Genomic DNA, 18,858 nt, shown 5'->3' with positions numbered 1-18,858 from the left:
ATAAAGGCAAATTGCAAAATATAATGCCACATGAGAACTTGGAACTAATATTAGCAACCAAACAATCAACTCTTGTTGACCCTTTGCTTCTGGCATTCCCTGCATACAGCGCCCGTGATCGTTCTCACACGAGCTGCAGGGGCCAGCAGACCAGAGGAGTTAGAGGGGCAGAAATCAGAAGTGGCGTTGGCCAGAGGGGTTTTCTGACCAGGTTGTGGAGTGATTTTGCTATGACCGCAGACAGGACAGGTACTGCAGCATCAATTCAAAGTGACAGGAGACAACATTTGTCCAGTATGGTTATAAACTATTTTTCATCCCTTATCGATGTTCTCCCTCAACCGTCATTCCCATTTGATTACTGGGCATCAAAATTAGACACCTGGCCAGAATTGGCAGAATATGCATTGCAGGAGCTTGCTTGCCCGGCAGCTAGTGTCCTATCAGAAAGAGTATTCAGTGCTGCAGGTTCAGTACTAACAGAAAAAAGGACTCGTCTGGCTACCCAAAATGTAGATGATCTAACCTTCATTAAAATGAACCACAACTGGATTTCGAAATCTTTTGCCCCACCTTGCCCGGCTGACACCTAGCTTTCCTATGAAAAGGTCTTGCCTGTGGACTATTCTGAATGCCTTTTCCAATCTCGTAATTTTCTGCACCTGATTGTCCAGCATACGACATGTTTACACCTCACTAAATGGCCAAACTCCCCACACGGGGCCGTGGTATCGACACTTGGCGACAGCACCCGTGAGAGTGCAGTTTGTCTGAAGAGGTGGGTGAGCCCGCTTTTGGTCGACGGCACTGCCACTGGGTCCCTCCTAGTACAATAAAGTGTCTCTGGCGGTGGTGGTGCGCACCCAACGTCAGACACACCGTTGTAATATGAGGGGCCCTGGGCCTGTACCGCCGGCCACAAGACAGTTTCCCCCCACCCCAGCTCAAACAGTGCTCTACCACTTGCAAAATTATCTCACAGCTCCACCAATGTTTAGTCTATGCGCTGACATCCTTCAATGCCTGCCACTGACAATACCATTGTATTGACATTTTTGTTATGTTAGGCCTTCGATGCCTGTCTGTGGTCACTCCTTCCACTAGGCCTCCACTGACCACACCACTGCTGCCCGTGTACCCCTGGAACCAATTTAAAATTGCCTACAGCCATGTGTTATTATTTTAGGCCTTCGATGCCTGTCTGTGGTCACTCCTTCCACTAGGCCTCCATTGACCACACCACTGCTGCCCGTGTACCCCTGGAACCAATTTAAAATTGCCTACAGCCATGTGTTATTATTTTAGGCCTTCGATGCCTGTCTGTGGTCACTCCTTCCACTAGGCCTCCACTGACCACACCACTGCTGCCCGTGTACCCCTGTAACCAATTTAAAATTGCCTACAGCCATGTGTTATTATTTTAGGCCTTCGATGCCTGTCTGCGGTGACTCCTTCCACTAGGCCTCCACTGACCACACCACTGCTGCCCGTGTACCCCTGGAACCAATTTAAAATTGCCTACAGCCATGTGTTATTATTTTAGGCCTTCGATGCCTGTCTGCGGTCACTCCTTCCACTAGGCCTCCACTGACCACACCACTGCTGCCCGTGTACCCCTGGAACCAATTTAAAATTGCCTACAGCCATGTGTTATTATTTTAGGCCTTCGATGCCTGTCTGCGGTCACTCCTTCCACTAGGCCTCCACTGACCACACCACTGCTGCCCGTGTACCCCTGTAACCAATTTAAAATTGCCTACAGCCATGTGTTATTATTTTAGGCCTTCGATGCCTGTCTGTGGTCACTCCTTCCACTAGGCCTCCACTGACCACACCACTGCTGCCCGTGTACCCCTGGAACCAATTTAAAATTGCCTACAGCCATGTGTTATTATTTTAGGCCTTCGATGCCTGTCTGCGGTCACTCCTTCCACTAGGCCTCCACTGACCACACCACTGCTGCCCGTGTACCCCTGTAACCAATTTAAAATTGCCTACAGCCATGTGTTATTATTTTAGGCCTTCGATGCCTGTCTGCGGTCACTCCTTCCACTAGGCCTCCACTGACCACACCACTGCTGCCCGTGTACCCCTGGAACCAACATCAGAAAATATAAAAATAAGTATTTTGCTTATAAAAAAGAAAATACTGGAGAGATATCAAATGCAGACATTTTAACATTAAAAACAAACACATACAACAAAAATCTGGTACAGTACTAAAAATGGCCACCAGCTACAATAACTTTCTCCTGCAAGTAGTTAACTGAAAGGTTTTTTCAATTTTAAACACAGATATGGCATCCACCGAGTGTTGTCCTGTCGCGTCTTCTTTATATTATTGCCAAGAAGATGCAAAACAATGAAAATAATAAAATCATTATTTACCAAAAAAATAGAGTAAGTCAAAACCACATTGCAAATAAACATTCATTACAAATAAAGAAGCAGGGCGCGTCCGAGGGTGAGTATATACCTAATAAGAATATAATCACCCTCGGACGCGCCCTGCTTCTTTCCGACAGCCTTCCTTCCTAAGAATCAGCCCTTCCGTGGTGTAGAGAGAGGGTTTGTTACACTCCAAGGTGTTCCCCAGGTTGCCTTTCCTGAGCTTCGATCTTCCGGCTCTCGTTTAGTAGTTGTTGGAAACTACGCTGCATTGGGCCTACAAATTGGGTATGGGGTGTAGAGAGATGGTGTGTTCCACTCCAAGGTGTTCCCCAGGTTGCCTTTCCTGAGCTTCGATCTTCCGGCTCTCGTTTAGTAGTTGTTGGAAACTACGCTGCATTAGGCCTACAAATTGGGTATGGGGTGTAGAGAGATGGTGTGTTCCACTGTAGAGAGATGGTGTGTTCCACTCCAAGGTGTTCCCCAGGTTTCCTCTCCATTGCTTCGATCTTCCTGCTCTCGTTTAGTAGTTGTTGGAAACTACGCTGCATTAGGCCTACAAATTGGGTATGGGGTGTAGAGAGATGGTGTGTTACACTCCAAGGTGTTCCCCTAGGTTTCCTCTCCATTGCTTCGATCTTCCGGCTCTCGTTTAGTAGTTGTTGGAAACTACGCTGCATTAGGCCTACAAATTGGGTATGGGGTGTAGAGAGATGGTGTGTTACACTCCAAGGTGTTCCCCAGGTTTCCTCTCCATTGCTTCGATCTTCCGGCTCTCGTTTAGTAGTTGTTGGAAACTACGCTGCATTGGGCCTACAAATTGGGTATGGGGTGTAGAGAGATGGTGTGTTCCACTCCAAGGTGTTCTCCAGGTTGCCTTTCCTGAGCTTCGATCTTCCGGCTCTCGTTTAGTAGTTGTTGGAAACTACGCTGCATTAGGCCTACATATTGGGTATGGGGTGTAGAGAGATGGTGTGTTACACTCCAAGGTGTTCCCCAGGTTTCTTCTCCATTGCTTCGATCTTCCGGCTCTCGTTTAGTAGTTGTTGGAAACTACGCTGCATTAGGCCTACAAATTGGGTATGGGGTGTAGAGAGATGGTGTGTTCCACTGTAGAGAGATGGTGTGTTCCACTCCAAGGTGTTCCCCAGGTTTCCTCGCCAATGCTTCTATCATCATGCTCTCGTTTAGTAGTTGTTGTAAACTACTCTGCATTAGGCCTACAAATTGGGTATGGGGTGTAGAGAGATGGTGTGTTCCACTCCAAGGTGTTCTCCAGGTTGCCTTTCCTGAACTTCTATCTTCAGGCTCTCATTAAATTGTGGTTAAACGGAACAACTGCATTTGGCGTACTAGTTGGTTTGGGGCCTACTATCGGTGTCTGCCGCTCCTTGCTGTTCTCCTGGTTTCCTGTCCTGAAATTCCGTTTTCAGGCGCTCGTTAAGTAGTTGTTAATGTTAGACTGCATTTGGCCTACTAGTTGGGTTGGGGCCTACTATCGGTGTCTGCCACTCCTTGCTGTTCTCCTCCACTGAACAAAGCTGTGCCGCCTGTTTACTACTGTTGCCAATTTTGAACTGCATTTCGACTACTTACTGATTTGGGCCTACTCTCTGTGTCAGCCTCTCATTCCAGTTGTCCTCCACTGCAATGCCCCCTGATTAGTCCTGTGTTACCAATTTTGAACTGCATTTAGCCCACTTTATTCTTTGGGCCTATATCTGTGTTTCCTCCTCATCCTGCCCATTGCCCAGCCAGTGATAGATGAGTCTGCTGGTACATTGACCCATAACGCAACATTTCCCGTGCACGCTACACTGCAAGATTGTGACCCTGCTGAAAGTCAGGTCCCCCTTCCCGCATACCATACCACCTTACACGGGGACAAACAGGAAGGTGCAGATGAAAGTGCAGGTTCCTTCATCAGGTGGGGGGAGGAATACTAGTTGGCGACGTCACTGGCACAGGGCCTCTCATGGTACGCAAAAGTGTTGCTGCCGGTGGGAGGCGCCCCCGCCGTGCAAACACACCGCTGTACTTTGAGGGGCCCTGTGCCAGTGCCAATGCCAACGAGTGGGCCCCCCCTGCTTGCTCAGGTTCACAGCACTTGCAAAGTTGAAATACTTACCTCTCCCTGCTCCACTGCCGTGACGTGGTCCAGATTTCCTGGGCCCACTAATTACTTGAACCAGCCCTACCCACCACAACTTTAGCCAAATGACCCCCAATTTCAAATGCCTTCCAATTATTATAAGGTAAATTACGCTTGACAAGCTTCATTAAGAAGAATGGATGGTTTTGACATTAAAATGGGCACTCTAGGTGTTTTCCTGGCCCCCACTCACTGCCGACTATGCTGCCCCATTTTCTTGCATTGGGTTTCGTGTTTCGGTCGATCCCGACTTTACGTCATAATCGGGCGATTTCACTCGACCCGACTTTTGAGATAGTCGGGTTTCGCGAAACCCGGCTCGACTCTAAAAAGGTCAAGGTCGCTCAACTCTATATACAACATAACCTGTTAATAGTGAACACATATTCTGTATACAAGCTGTTTTCTATGAATCAGGCTCCAGACTCGAGTAGAAGGCCTTGACTTCATTAAAGCATTGACCACTCTGTGAAGGGATTTCTACCCAGGTGCTACATAAACAACATGCCTGCCTTTCACGAGAGGTGAAACAATACTGATCAATTAGTCACTTGTATGAATGGTTAAATCAGCAGAGAAAATAGAAATTGTTGGCCCTCACCTTCATGCATTGATGGTAGCACTTTGTCAGGAGGCTGCCTGGAAGCAGATAACAGGAAGGATATTACTGGCTTTGTTAGGACTGGGGAGGAAGCAATGATTGCCAGTTTAGCTGGCTAGCCCAATCTCGATAACGGTCTTGTCGACAGGGCTGACGCTGTCCAGCTCATCTGTCAATGTTATTGAGGCTCCAGGAATGGCAGCAATTTCCTTATGCCATGTAGCTACCACCAGAAGATCAGGAAGATGAAGATGCAAAGTGTCACTCGTCTTCGATTAGGTACTGTAATATCAGAAAGGGTGCTCGAGTCCTGGGTGTATCTTATTGTTAATCGAGAAACAGTGTGTTATCTAGAATCCTTCTTATCATGAACATATTAAATCAAAAAGAAGCTGTGTGAAAAGCAACTGTTGTGATGAGGATTGCATGTCTGATCGTGCCCTTTTAATATTCATTAAAAAAAGCATATCAAACTAATTAGAAATTGCACATTGTGTATTGTTTTATTAGAAGTCTAAAAAGGTTGACTGTACTTTTACTACAGCACTCGAGCTCAAAAGTATAAGCTGCCACTTCTATGGGATATGGAAACATGTTTTACCTTCATTTATCTCAATCATGGAAATGATCAGGGCAAGTGAGAGGCCCATGAAAATGTAGTGCCCAAATTTACCCTTGGACCTAATTTCCATGTCCGTGTTTAAACAAGCGTGGAAAAGTGGCACCAATGCCATCAGTGTTTTGCATTATTGTACGTGTGTCTATTTTTACTGTCAGTGTGTCATCAGTGTTTTTCAGGTATGGATAAAGAAATAAATTAGAAAGCTTCTCCTATACTTTTCAATGTTAAACACGGACAACACCTGGATGCCATCCGTATGCAGTACGTGTTTTTCACGGACCCTTAGACTTGCATTGGCCCTAGTCATCCATACTGCCAGAAAAAAAAATGATTTTTCTCCATGTGTTTTACATGGACACATGGATACAACACGTACCTGCAACATGGATCTCTGAATGAGGCCTAAGGTAGATACTGATCTTGTGGCACCATTAGGCTTCTATCCATACAATGGCTGATGAACACGTGACCAGAACAGTCCAGCAGCTTCATCCACTATAAAAGCAGTATAGGATCTCTGAATGAGGCCTAAGGTAGATACTGATATTGTTGCACCATTAGGCTTCTATCCATACAATGGCTGATGAACACGTGACCAGACCAGTCCAGCAGCTTCATCCACTATAAAAGCAGTATAGGATCTCTGAATGAGGCCTAAGGTAGATACTGATCTTGTGGCACCATTAGGCTTCTATCCATACAATGGCTGATGAACACGTGACCAGACCAGTCCAGCAGCTTCATCCACTATAAAAGCAGTATAGGATCTCTGAATGAGGCCTAAGGTAGATACTGATATTGTGGCACCATTAGGCTTCTATCCATACAATGGCTGATGAACACGTGACCAGACCAGTCCAGCAGCTTCATCCAATATAAAAGCAGTTTTACCCTGTGAGATGTTTTAGAACTGGAATAGGCTGATGGACTGGTCAAGAGAAAGAGGCCAACTACTTGATAGCTAGGTTACTTGGAGAACAAAATAAATTTGGTTCTATGGCCTGGAAACTAATCAGATCTCTCATTGAGAACCTGTGGTCAATCAATCGGATAAATCACAAATTAAGGAATAAGAACCTTAGAGTCTTGTGTGTTTAGTAGCGTTTTTACCAAAACAATCATCTAGAATGATCTAGGTGGAGCATGCACTTTACATTCCCTATAGAAATAAACTAATACAAATGTGTAATACTGATAAAATGAAGGAAATTGAGCAGTTGGGCATAATACAATTCCTGATAATGAAAACTGACATCTTCAGACACTATCACGAGGAATCTCTTGCGAAGATGGTTTGTGTTCACGCTGCATCGCTGAGCTGAGACATTGTGGCCAGACTCCGTGCTGAGAGCGTACATAATAAATGTGAGTCATGGAGCAGTGTTTGAGCTCTGCCGCTGACGGATGAACTCGACTCAAAACACCCAAGTATGGCAGCGTGTCGTCACTAACCGCTTGTATCTGACATGAGAGATGAGAGCTCTCTGAACTCTATGTGGTTGCACCATTCTTAACAATTAAAATAGGAACGCAATATATTTTACAATCTCATTCATTTATATTTGTAACCACAAATCTCTGCATGATCATACAAAATGAGAATGTGGAATTGTACTCTCGGAATACGACAGGCTCCTCTATTTTATGGCTTTTGACACTATGTAGTGAAAACAAATGTCGATGTGTCGTATGGTGAGACGTGGCCAGATCACGTCAAAGCCATAGTTCTAAAAATGTTTCTGAATTGTGATTAGAGAAGTAGAGATGCCTGGTATGTGAGTTTACACAGGACATGCAAGAGAGTGCGCTGTGTGAGCACCATGTGTGTCACAGGCAGTGTGCAAACGTCCATGGCATGGAGGGTTAGGCAGGAAGCATCAGTTGGCAGCAACCTTGCCTTCCACAAGTCAAGAAAAGAATCAAAGACAGCAGCAGAAGACATAGTCATAGAAGATTTCCACATGTTGCCTGATATTATAGTTAAAATTAACAAGAGGAAACAGTTGCGTTAGAAATAATTATTAAAGAGGAAATTGAACATTGGGAATTATGGTTTGAATGTAATATTAATATTATTAAATGGGTTCTTCCATCTGGTAATGAAATTTGTTATTGTCATTGGGGATGAAACCACTGGGAACCCCCCCTGATCCTGAATGAACAAGCTGCAGTGACCTCCTTCACGTTTTCCCTACACAATGGCATGTTAAGCTGTGCGGCTGGTCCCAGACACTTTAAAACCGTGAAAAGAACACAGTAATAATGGCGCAGTCAGACAGCCGTGTAAATCGGATGGAGATCTGAATGCAATGCTCGGACTGGCCAGTGGCTCTCCCAACCCGAGCATGACAGCTGTATAGAAATACATGAAGCTGTTATGCTCAGGTAGTGAGAGGTGCCAGCCAGTCCGAGCATTGCATTCTAGTCTCTGTCCGATTTATAAAGCTAACTGTGCTCTAAGGCAGCTAGTCATTTTCAGAATAAGTGGTGTTGCCACATATACAGTAAATGATAATAAATTACTTTTTCACATCTGTTTGGACGTTCCAAATGTCCATTTTGATTTGACAACAAAGAAAACAAATATGTAGTCTTTTGTTTCAGTTATGCAATTGGAAGCAAAAGAAGTCTCATTGATTATTACGGGGTTGGTCTGGGTTCTGTTTTTAAGGAAAAGTTTTGCATGAAGGACTTTTACTTTCCATTCTAAAAAACAGTCACCAAATGAACCCCAAAATAGTCAATGGTCCTCCTCTTTTTCCATTTACATAACTGATGTAACAAGTTGAATATTCCGCTTGCCAGTCCCTAAAATGGGACAACACCCATTGTCCATTTACACTTCATGAGAAAGATTGACTCATCGATAAAGAGTTGGGATTAAGGGTACCGTCACACAGTGGCATTTTGATCGCTACGACGGCACGATTTGTGACGTTCCAGCGATATATCCATGACGTTCCAGCGATCTCGCTGTGTCTGATACGCTCCTACAATCAGGGAGAGAATGAGAATCGTACGTTGTAGCAGATCGTTTGAAACTTTCTTTCGTCGTCTAGTGTCCCGCTGTGGCGGCATGATCGCATGGTGTAAGAAAGGTGTGCACGATATTGTATACGATGTGCGCATAGTAGCCAACGGCTTCTACATCGCACATAGGTCATGAAATTATCGCTCCAGCGTCGTACATTGCAAAGTGTGACAGCAGTCTACGACGCTGGAGCGATATTGTTACGATGCTGGAGCGTCACGGATCGTGCCGTCGTAGCGATCAAAATGCCACTGTGTGACGGTACCCTAACACACAAACCCCTAGAGACAGTGATGCCATGGTCATGACAAGTATATGATGGACAAAGGATCAGCATACAGAGCAAGAAAGCATAACATTGTGTAGAAGAATGTGTGCTATGCACATGGTCACCATGTTCCTCGACTTGAAGATAATCAGTGTCTGACATAACTTGATTTTCTTACTTTAAAGCACGAGTCCAGCCTTTTTTTCTTATGTGAGTTCTTTAGTGGTGCCAATAATATAAGTTCCCTGACCTTGGTATTATACTCACCAGTTGCCATCCTCAGCTCTTCCCGGCGCTGCTCTTGTCCCGCTCCACCATCTTCTGACCGCAGCTTCTGACTGATCGAAAGTCAGAGTTAATGGTCACAAGCTCTCAATGTCACTCTACGGGAGCCCAGTTCTAGCCTCATTCTAGCTTTCAGACTTACATTGAGTTGTGACTTCCGTCGCGCAAACTGCGGAGACCGACCACTGATGATAACTGAAGAAGATGACAACTCGTAAGTTTGAGACAAAGGCTACTTTCACACTAGCGTCGCCATGCGTCGGCCCAACGTACCGACGCAAACTGCGAAAAAAATGAACAACGGGGCAGCGGATGCAGTATTACAATGCATCCGCTGCCCCATTGTAAGTTCCGGGGAGGAGGGGGCGGAAATGGTGGACACGATGCACAAAAAAATGTTACATGCAACTTTTTTTGTGCCGACGGTCCGCCAAAACACGATGCATTCGTTGCACGACGGATGCGTGTGGCCATACGTCGCTAATGCAAGTCTATGGAGAAAAAACGCATCCTGCGGGCAACTTTGCAGGATGCGTTTTTTCTCCAAAACGACGCATTGCGACGTACGTCACACGACGCTAGTGTAAAATTAGTGAGGAGTGACACCACTGATAAAAAAATGTTGGAATGATGCTTTAAGCAAGCTGTTATTTGCAAAAAGGATGCATTTTCCACCCAACGAAATGGTGAACTGAATAGAATATGACAACTGCCAGCGTGACCATTTCGCAATTCTTCTTATTTATTGTATTAATCTTTCCATTGAACTCAGCATTGTGCTATTCCTCTGTTATTACTCCTAGATATTTATAAATGAATGGACAAGTCTTGTTGTAATCTGTTGGGAAAGGGTTGTATTTGCACACTAAACTGTCCGATCAGTTTTTACATTGCCAGACTGAGCACAGACACACCCACTTGACAATGAGAAAGGTAACACCCATTTGTCAATGTATTCATACTTTTCTAAGAGGAATTACAGTAGAATATAGAGGCGCTATACAGAGATCTACGAAAAGATTCTCCATAATTGTTAGCTCATTGGAAGTATTTACGAACACTGGCCTGTCTGAAGAGCTGACCGCACCTCCTTAAAACTAGGTCAGATCTGGGGAACCGGGTGATTAACGGCAATGTAGCATTTTCTGATCCCAGTCTTTGAGGGTCAAGTGCAATAACTGATGCAACAGATGTGTGTGAACAACCCCATAGTAAACTATGGGATTTGTTCAGCATCAGTTTCCCCCCAGCATTTCACTGCCTCGACACACGGAAAAAAAGCGGAAAGATGGGAAGGGCACCTTACGTGCTTTCTCATGTGTCCTTCAGGCTTTTTTCAGCAGAAGCTCTTGACTTTCAATAGTATCGACATTAACAATATTTGTGCTATAATATAAATTAACGTGAGTGCCGCTATATGAAAATATACAGGGAACGTTCTAATATTAAAAGAACATCCCAACAGCTGGGCAGGAGCATATTAGCGCCTGGAGAAAGTACCTGGTCTCTGTCGGTAATAACTCACATTTGGATCTCTCCACACTGACAGGCTACAAGAACAAACCTTTAATTTGCTGGAAATACAAATTATAACAGTAACTTGAGCTACCTCTGATGGAGCCTAAACACACTTCCCCAGACATCCAGTAAATGAGAAAAAAAGAAAGATTAATTAGAAGAACTTAATGATGTTTCCATTAATGTCATCCCATCTGTGTGATCAGGCCCAAAAAGACATCATTTGGAGATTAGATCTCCCTGTGTGATACTGGGAGCTGTATCTGTAGACTTTCCCCAAAACACCTACACATATGTTTCCAATCATTATGTCTAGCGCCAGAAGAATACCAATCATTCCGCTGTAATTAGGATGGAGACAATAAGGAGGGGAATGGATTTCTGATGGAGAAGATGCATGATTTAGCAGACTCAAGGACACCTGAATCAGTAAGCTACCGGTCAGATTCAGAAACCGGTAGACAGCAGAATGGATGTACAAAAGCGTCAGTAATCAAACCTGCTATGACCTGTATGTAAGACAAAACAGTAGAGAATCACACAATGCTGATAGAAGATGCTGCTCCCGGAGACGGGGGGAGGCAGAGAAGAGGTGCAGGGAGGTCATTGCTGGATATAACGTTCATTTTCCACTGAAATTACATGTTTCCCTGCCATGAACAGACACAAATTATGATGCACTTACACAGAGATTATATTTTCAATACAACAATAACAGAAGACCTTGGGCAGATATAATGAAAAGCATAGGGTTACTCAAAGCTTGGGTGATTGTGGGCACTTATGAATTATGCATGGTGTGTGTCTACGCTTAGCTTTTACCATGTCAACTAACTGACGTACATGGGACTCGTGTGTCCAAGTGTACTCTTAACCCTTGAAACACGATTGTTCTCACCGTTTACCAGGTTTGTGCATGCAGGGATGCTGCCCAATTCCTTATGCTGGTTTATGCCAATGCACCCTCAAGTCAAAGACAATAGGTCTATTAAAAAATAGTGAGGAAAGAATGGTTGTAGATGACGAGGAAAAAGCTAACATATTAAACACCTTCTTCTCCACGGTATTCACGGTGGAAAATGAATTGCTAGGTGAAATCCCAAGAAACACTGAAAACCCTATATTAAGGGTCACCAATCTAACCCAAGAAGAGGTGCGAAACCGGCTAAATAAGATCAAAATAGATAAATCTCCGGGTCCGGATGGCATACACCCACGAGTACTAAGAGAACTAAGTAATGTAATAGATAAACCATTATTTCTTATTTTTAGGGACTCTATAGTGACGGGGTCTGTTCCGCAGGACTGGCGCATAGCAAATGTGGTGCCAATATTCAAAAAGGGCTCTAAAAGTGAACCTGGAAATTATAGGCCAGTAAGTCTAACCTCTATTGTTGGTAAAATATTTGAAGGGTTTCTGAGGGATGTTATTCTGGATTATCTCAATGAGAATAACTGTTTAACTCCATATCAGCATGGGTTTATGAGAAATCGCTCCTGTCAAACCAATCTAATCAGTTTTTATGAAGAGGTAAGCTATAGGCTGGACCACGGTGAGTCATTGGACGTGGTATATCTCGATTTTTCCAAAGCGTTTGATACCGTGCCGCACAAGAGGTTGGTACACAAAATGAGAATGCTTGGTCTGGGGGAAAATGTGTGTAAATGGGTTAGTAACTGGCTTAGTGATAGAAAGCAGAGGGTGGTTATAAATGGTATAGTCTCTAACTGGGTCGCTGTGACCAGTGGGGTACCGCAGGGGTCAGTATTGGGACCTGTTCTCAATGATCTGGTAGAAGGTTTACACAGTAAAATATCGATATTTGCAGATGATACAAAACTATGTAAAGCAGTTAATACAAGAGAAGATAGTATTCTGCTACAGATGGATCTGGATAAGTTGGAAACTTGGGCTGAAAGGTGGCAGATGAGGTTTAACAATGATAAATGTAAGGTTATACACATGGGAAGAAGGAATCAATATCACCATTACACACTGAACGGGAAACCACTGGGTAAATCTGACAGGGAGAAGGACTTGGGGATCCTAGTTAATGATAAACTTAACTGGAGCAGCCAGTGCCAGGCAGCAGCTGCCAAGGCAAACAGGATCATGGGGTGCATTAAAAGAGGTCTGGATACACATGATGAGAGCATTATACTGCCTCTGTACAAATCCCTAGTTAGACCGCACATGGAGTACTGTGTCCAGTTTTGGGCACCGGTGCTCAGGAAGGATATAATGGAACTAGAGAGAGTACAAAGGAGGGCAACAAAATTAATAAAGGGGATGGGAGAACTACAATACCCAGATAGATTAGCGAAATTAGGATTATTTAGTCTAGAAAAAAGACGACTGAGGGGCGATGTAATAACCATGTATAAGTATATAAGGGGACAATACAAATATCTCGCTGAGGATCTGTTTATACCAAGGAAAGTGACGGGCACAAGGGGGCATTCTTTGCGTCTGGAGGAGAGAAGGTTTTTCCACCAACATAGAAGAGGATTCTTTACTGTTAGGGCAGTGAGAATCTGGAATTGCTTGCCTGAGGAGGTGGTGATGGCGAACTCAGTCGAGGGGTTCAAAAGAGGCCTGGATGTCTTCCTGGAGCAGAACAATATTGTATCATACAATTATTAGGTTCTGTAGAAGGACGTAGATCTGGGGATTTATTATGATGGAATATAGGCTGAACTGGATGGACAAATGTCTTTTTTCGGCCTTACTAACTATGTTACTATGTTACTATATAGATGTTGGCTTTCTCAGTCAATCAATCTTAAAGGGCTTAATCGGGTCCATGATTATGTATTATATTTATTGTAAATATCAAAACAAATGTATGTAATCTGTAGTTTTCATGCTGTTAAATAATGATTCAATGAAGAAAAGCTCACCTGTCCGGGGTCCTCCTCCTGTCTACTTCATTCACCATCTTCTACACATGAGATCACCTCTGAGGTCAGTTTATTTGGCCTTATAGACCGGCTCTGGTGGATGGTCACTGCCTGAGATTTCAGGTAGTTGGCTTCCCTCGGCTAAACTCTTCATTGTATCTACTGACTTTTTCAGCTCTGATATACAGCTGGAGATTCTGCTATAATGCTGATTATCTCTGAACTGGACTTCTCTTAACATACCCATCCCATCCTAGGACTGAGATCTTCGAAGATCCACTTGGTGGTACTTAACGTGCATCATGATGACATCTTCTAACTTAGTATGCTGTTAAATGATGTACAAAATGTATGCAAATGTACAGTCAGTCCAATGGGCCGAGCGCTCAGTCACTCATAGGCCTCATTCACATGTCAATACTTTTGCATCAGTGTTTGTATGCCAAAGCCAGGAGTGGAACTTCCAAAGAAAAAACACTAACAGAAAGATTGACGCCTGTGTTTTGGAGACACTACTGGTTTTGGTATAGAAACACTGATGCAAAAATACTGACATATGAATGAGACCTTAGTGATTTGCAGGGAAGTAATCTGTTTCTATTGACAGCTTCCCATGTACGCCGTGTTGTTTTTGGGCCAGGTATTCCACTATTGGCAGGAATATTTAGGGATATGGTAGGGAAAGTTTGTTATTTCTCCTTGACCATCTCTTATTTCCATTCCTAGTTTTGGTTAGTGTTATTTACTACATATATTCCAAGACCTTAAAAATTATATTGACGGCTTAGGGGGTTTGCCAAGATAACGAGAAGCTGCACACAGTCAGCCATTCATGTAAGATAATAAAATAATATATACTCACACTTTTACTCCAGGCCGTTCCTGCGCAATCAGGCAGGAGACAGCTAAGGCCAGTACATGACTGCAGTGGCGATTTGGGGTATACGTACATGACATTTGTAGCCAAAGAAAACACAGAACGAGTATTGGGGGAGCAGGGCTCGAGCAGTCAGAAATATAAGAGTGAGTATATATTATTTGCTTTTTCAATATCTTGAACAGCACCTTTAAGTTGTATTTCTAGCCATCTGGGATTTTTCATTTATTTTCATCCACATTTCATTTTTATTGTGACCCTCTGATGGCTTGTAGTTTGCCTTTGTGAACTGAATTGCTATAACAAGGATGGACTGGCATAGACGGGTTATATTTAAGTAATGAAGTATAAATGAGATTGGTAACAATGGCAAAGGTAGAGTAAAATAGACTAGTGGCAGTTTTATATAGGTGGTAGAGAAAATTAAAATGTCCATTTTTAGCAAATAAAATCTATTCATGCATGTGGTGCATCAAGGTGCAGCCACTATGTGGTCTTTAAACATATCAACTTGCCACTCGGCATGGTCTGCAAAAATGTGCTGCTGTGGCCACAACTAGAGATGAGCGAACCCAAACGTAAAAGTTCGGAATTTGTACCGGACAGTTAGTGTCTGGTCCTAAACGCCGAACACGAACTGTACTAGGAAGTCTGTCGCAATGGTAGGAGTTCTGGGGGAAGTCCATTTTAGAGCGATAGAATTTTTTTCTTCTTATTTACTCAGACGCAAAGTTCGTGTCCCCATACTTTTCTATGGGGCTCGGATTCTGGTACAATTTCGGGCATAGTTCTAGTACCCGAACCAAACTTTGGAATAAAGTTCATGTCGGGTACCAGAACCCAAACCTCCTTAGGTCCACTCATCCCTAGCCACAACATGTGGATGCGGCCTGTTGAGAAAACACTATTAGTTATGTACCAAAAATTTTCCCTTGCATAAATTGCTGCCAACACCAGCCAAAACAACAGCATTTCTGCAGCAAAACCCACATATTTGACAACGGAAAAAGTCTGGACTTAGAGGATATGTTCACATACGGCAGGTTTGTTGTGAAAATTCTGCAACTATCTCGTTCTACTTCTAGAAATCCATATACATGATTCTTTAAGACTCCCATTCAGATGTAGGGAACCACTTTTACGCCTGAAAAATGGGAATGACGAAAAAAGAAGGATTAAAACACACACTTTTAAGTGAGTGCATCCCCCAATCTGCTCCCTTTACTTTATCCTCATCACTGGGGTGGAGGGTCTATGTGCTATCTAAATTTGGAGAACCAAACAGACACAGACGGGAAGACAGTGCGGAGAATTATTGCTGGTTTGTCACATTTGTTATAATGAGAAATTTATTAAATCTAATGAAGTGAAAATATGCTTACTGGAGCAAGGTGGCAGCGCATTGATTAAAGATCTTCTGTTCCTCTGTGGACTAATTTAGACAATGCTGTAGATAAGGTACCTGGTGCCCCCCTTCTTATCCACCCATGGTGTCACTGACGGGTTCTGTGCAATGAAGATAAATGTCTTTCTGTTCTATTGATGAAATTGTTCCAGTTTTAGAGGGGGAATTGCAGAAATAAAAATATGCGTTACCTAATGTGTAGATCATAACTAGTGATGAGCGAATATACTCGTTTCTTGAGATTTCTCGAGCATGCTCGGGGGTCCTCCGAGAATTTTTTAGTGTTCGGAGATTTAGTTTTTCTTGCCGCAGTTGAATGATTTACATCTGTTAGCCAGTATAAGTACATGTGGGGGTTGCCAGGTTGCTAGGGAATCCCCACATGTACTTATGCTGGCTAACAGATGTAAATCATTCAACTGCGGCAAAGAAAAACTAAATCTCCGAGCACTAAAAAATACTCGAAGGACCCCCGAGCGTGCTCTGGAAATCTCGAGCAACGAGTATACTCGCTCCTCACTAATTAGTATGTGCACGGAGACTTTTTTTTTAGGCGGTTTTATAGCAATTTCACTTCAAAGTCACCTGAAAAGTGGATTTACCTTAGTAAATAATAACACGGGTTTTCCAAGCAATTTTTAAGAATTTTGTAGAATATCAGCTAAAAAAAAAACTTTTGAAAACTCCTTGAGAGCCTAACCTTGTAGCCTGCAGAGGTCGCATTGGATGAGACAACATAGGAGGTCACATTGTACAGAGAACATAAGGCGACCAGGCAAGGGAGCCACAGAAGCGTCATGGGAGGATTGTAAAGATGGGGTGCAGATTTTCATCCTGGATGTCCCTGTAATTCTTAAATGAATTTTGGGGGAGTTTTGGTAATATCGTAATCATATCATCTTGGCAAATAGACATATAGTATCTTTTGTACTGCATGGTAGGCACCATTATAAAAAAAAAAAAAAGCATTGCAGAATTGATTCATTTTTCTATTTTCTTCCCAAAAAATTAAATTTGTAATACTTTATACATATCCCAATATGGTTCCTTTATAATATACAACTCGTCTCTCAGAAAAAAATGCGCCTACATGTGTCTATGGCATGGCTGGGACTAGGTATTTTGGTGCCCTAACCCCCCCACCCCCAAAAGACCCTAAGCACCCCATTAAAAGAATGGGTCAGAGACTAAGGTAACAGGACCCCTAAAGCCACCAACCTCCCCTTCAATGGGTCTGGTAACAAGCTCTGATGTGCCTACCCTGCCTATCCCTCATCCCGGCCCTAGGCTATGGATATGGATATGGGAAAATGAAAATTTGTTATAGCTCTTGAAATATAGAGATTAAGAAAAAAGCAATCAAGGCCAAAACTGGCTGAAACCTTAAAGGGACACTGTCACCTGAATTTGGAGGGAACAATTTTCAGCCATAGGGGCGGGGTTTTCGGGTGTTTGATTCACCCTTTCCTTACCCGCTGGCTGCAATATTGGATTGAAGTTCATTCTCTGTCCTCCATAGTACACGCCTGTGCAAGGCAAGATTGCACCTTGCGCAGGCGTGTACTACGGAGGACAGAGAATGAACTTCAATCCAATATTGCAGCCAGCATGCAGCCAGTGGGTAAGGAAAGGGTGAATCAAAAACCCCAAAAACCCCACCCATATGGCTGAAGATTGTTCCCTCCAAATTCAGGTGACAGTGTCCCTTTAAGGGAATAATGAGAAGAAGAGCACTAAATTATTTGTCAATTTTTTTTTGGTAAAAATAAAAAAAAACTTAAAAAAAAGTATTATGCAACTTACTTCAGACATAAAGTGATGCCTATGTAGCAGGTCTCCATTTAATGTCAGGTTCTGGTATACGAATGTCTAAAATTTCCACCAATGTGTTAGATTAGTATTAATTTAGTTGAAATTATGTCTATTAGTATTTTTGTTCTTAATTTAGACACAGATTTCCTTCAAGACCCACACCGTCAAGCCATGGCTGGCAATTAGTCTTGTAGCGTCTTGTCAAGGCTTTCCAAGTCTCGTAATTGATGTACACATGGGTAAATTGGCTTTACTGTGCACATTTTTTTAACTCGACAGCTGCCTTAAAACTAATTGTATCTAACATTTTCCACCCAGGCTCATCATGTTGAGCGTGGCCTCCTACTCTGGCAGGAAATGTATGATTAATGACAATAAATTCTTATAGTCGCAGATTTCTGGTGTTGACTTGCATTCAGTGTGCTAATTATAAGACTTCTTATCCATATTCCTAGACTTTACTAGTGAGAAGAAAAGAGGAGTAAACTTGTGACGCTGCTGTACCATCATATGATCATCAGACATAACAGTCAGTTCTCTTGACATAATAGTGCATTTACTATGTGGATTGCGGGTGGTTGTTTTTATTTTTGACGTTGATGTTTCAGGGCTCCCATGGTTAATTAGAGATCTGATTTTGAGTATCCTACTGTTAGGGGCACAACCCTATAAAAATGACCTACGCCATTATCTTCTATGTCACTGGACATTGCATAGGTCTGGTAGATGGACTCTTATGACTAAGGCTGAAACAGAACGTGCGCGGATAAAGAATTTATTTAAAAAAAATGGTGCACAATGAATACAATCAGCACATAATTAAATACGGCCTAACAATATATTTTTGACTCTTACCATAAAATGATAGCATCATATATAATATAGCAGTACAATGGCAACACAAACAGGCTTCTTTTTTTCATTTATAATCTAAAAGAAAAAGGAATAATTAATGGTTATGTAAAATTTTGAAAGAATTTATTTTTCCGAAGTATCTA

At 42.9% G+C, this 18,858-nt stretch overlaps 1 protein-coding gene and 1 long non-coding RNA gene across 8 annotated transcripts in view; one reads left to right on the top strand and one right to left on the bottom strand.

Annotated features, from left to right (window-relative positions):
* UNC5D (unc-5 netrin receptor D) overlaps positions 1 to 18,858 on the top strand; it is a 968,940-nt gene that overhangs the window by 515,517 nt on the left and 434,565 nt on the right. The gene's annotated exons all lie outside the window — the stretch shown is intronic.
* LOC138676848 (uncharacterized) overlaps positions 18,632 to 18,858 on the bottom strand; it is an 86,443-nt gene continuing 86,216 nt past the window's right edge. For all 3 annotated transcript variants that reach the window (XR_011320835.1, XR_011320834.1, XR_011320836.1), the window contains one exon: positions 18,632 to 18,790. This is a non-coding gene — a long non-coding RNA (uncharacterized lncRNA). The remainder of the gene's footprint in view (positions 18,791 to 18,858) is intronic.

The sequence above is a fragment of the Ranitomeya imitator genome, chromosome 4 (genome assembly GCF_032444005.1).
Source record: "Ranitomeya imitator isolate aRanImi1 chromosome 4, aRanImi1.pri, whole genome shotgun sequence".
NCBI lineage: Eukaryota > Metazoa > Chordata > Amphibia > Anura > Dendrobatidae > Ranitomeya > Ranitomeya imitator.
Note: the sequence above shows the minus strand (reverse complement) of the source record. Positions and strands in the feature narration are given on the sequence as shown.